General features: G+C 49.0%; 1 pseudogene; it reads left to right on the forward strand.

The window, feature by feature from the left end:
• Window positions 1-389: 389 nt before the first annotated feature.
• LOC121462555 lies at window positions 390-2,172 on the forward strand (annotated as a pseudogene).
• The last annotated feature ends 373 nt before the right edge of the window (window positions 2,173-2,545 follow it).

Below are 2,545 nucleotides of genomic sequence, written 5' to 3' on the forward strand. Positions count from 1 at the left end.
GAAAGGCTTCAGATATTCCTGAAAGTTATTTCATATCCATAGTCTCAGTCTTCACACGCACACAGAAATAGGAAATCAAAAGAATAATTTGAGTCAAATTTCATTGAAGACCCAGACGTTGTTAGCAGGTATTCTTAAGTTCACCAGAAGACAACGTGGTTCCACACAGTGTTTTGTAAATATAAAAAGTCCTTCGGGGTGGTTGTTCGGCGGCTGTGCAGGTTCCAGGCTCTGAAGTGGTTCTGAGTCACGGTTTGAGTTGTGACCATTAAGAAACAGAAATTCAAAGGCACCAGTTCCCCAAGGTCCTGCTGTGTCTGGAATCTGTGTGATGACCAAGCTGGTGGGCATGGCCACAGTTCTGGGTCCTAGGCCACCTCAGGAGCCAAATGGGGCCTTCGACCCATAAAGCTGAATAGGATGACAAGAAGGCCAAGTGCTGTCCCAGCCTAGAGACATTCCATCAGTGCTTCAGGCAGTTTGGGTACCATGACACTCCTGGGCTGCAAGAGGCACTGAGCCAGCTTTGGGTGCTCTGCTATGAGTGGCTGCAGCCTGAGATCCACAACAAGGAGCAGTGTAGAAGGAGTGGCTGGCCACTTCCTGCCACCCAACTCCCAGCCGCCTGGCTAGGTTATGCCCCAAAATAACAACACAGAAACTGTATTCTTCTAAACACTGCCTGGCCCATTAGCTTTATCCTCTTCTTGGAGAACTCTCATATCTTGACTAACCCATTTCTAATAATCTGTGTAGCATCACAACGTGGTGGCTTACCAGGAGAGATTCAGCATGTCTGACCTGGTGGCTGGATCCATGGCGTCTGGCCTGGAGAGGAGAGGCATGGCATCTGCCTCACTTCCCTTCTTCCCAGCATTCTGTTCTGTTTACTCCGCCTACCTAATTTTCTGTCCTATCAAAGGGCCAAGGCAGTCTCTTTATTAACCAATGAAATCAACACAAAACAGAAGACTCTCCCACATCAGAGCAGATCCTTGAGCTGCCGGTGCTGGAGCAGTTCCTGTCCATCCTGCCCCAAGAGCTCCAGGTCTGGGTGCAGCAGCACTGCCCTGAAAGCGCAGAGGAGGCCATCACTCTCCTGGAAGACCTGGAGCAAGGCTGGATGAGCCAGGACTGCAGGTCTCATCTCCTCAGAGTGAACAGAGCAGGCTTGGGAAAAGATGTCGACTTCAGGAACTGGGGTGGAATCCTTAAGCAGTACCCAGTCTCAGCCCGTGGATGCCAGCCCCAAATATGAGTTTTGGGGGCCCTGTACATCCAAGAGACTGGTGAGGAGGAGGTCTTCACTCAGGATCTGAGAAATCGTCAAGGTTTGAAATCAAATCCCCAGAAGGAGGACTCAGCAGATGAGCAGAGAAGTTTTGAAGAGGAGTCTCATATGGATGGACTCAAAAGGGACATCATTCCCGTGATTGCTGCCAGTAAGTATGGGTCAAGGTCAGAAAGGCAGTGGGCCAAAAAATCTGGAAAGGGAGAGGGGAGCAAAATCTTTTCTGCAAGACACAGGTTCCAGGAAAGGTGCAGAACCCACGTCTGCTAAGCTTGTCCTGGGAGAGAAAAACATTACATATGTGCAGAGTGTGGGAAGGCCTTTAGCAATAGCTGAAACCTCACTAAACACCACAGAACACACACTGGGGAGAAGCCTTACGTGTGCACCAAGTGCGGGAAGGCTTTCAGCCACAGCTCCAACCTTATCCTTCACTGCAGAACACACTCAGAGGACCGGCCCTATGACTATGTAAGTGTGGGAAAGCCTTTGGGCAGAGCTCCGACCTCCTTAAACATCAAATGATGCATACGGAAGAGGCGCCCTATCAGTGTAAAGACTGTGGGAACGCCTTCAGTGGGAAAGGCAGCCTCATTCGACACTACCGCACCTACACCAGGGAGAAGCCCTCTCGGTGTAATGATTGTGGAAAAAGTTTTAGGCAGCACGCAGGTCTCAGTTCCCATCAACACCTGCACAAGTCCTATAAGTGTAAGGAGTGTGGCAAAGCCTTCAACCATCGTTCAAATTTTAATAAGCATCACAGAATCCATACTGGTAAAAAACCCTACTGGTGTAACCACTGTGGGGAAACCTTCTGTAGTAAGTCCAATCTTTCCAAACACCATCGAATATACACTGGAGAAGGAGAAGTACCCTAACTGTCTGTCCTCTCTGTCATTGTCGTTGTTGGTCTTGTAAGCATTAGAATGTGAGCACTAGGAAGCAGCCTGTGATACAGTGTTGGGTAGATTTTGCTCTAGTCCTCAAGGGGTGCCATGGAGGGAGAACTCCACAGTGATAGGGCGGGCAGGAGGTCTGCAGAGCGGCAGTGAGCCCCACAGTGCTGACCTGGGCAAGTGGGGTCCCTCCTCACACTCCAGGCCCTAGTAAACTGTGCTGGCATTGCCTTCTGCATAGTTAAACTGGTGTGTGTCCGGTAGAGTTAAGGAAGAAACATTAAAATTGTTTAACTGTTTTAACATATATTCCACAGTTGTAGTTTATAAAAAATTTCACTACCTTGAACAGTCT

This window comes from Microtus oregoni, unplaced genomic scaffold, assembly GCF_018167655.1.
Source record: "Microtus oregoni isolate MIOR12 unplaced genomic scaffold, Mior012 000025F_ref0000491, whole genome shotgun sequence".
Lineage (NCBI taxonomy): Eukaryota > Metazoa > Chordata > Mammalia > Rodentia > Cricetidae > Microtus > Microtus oregoni.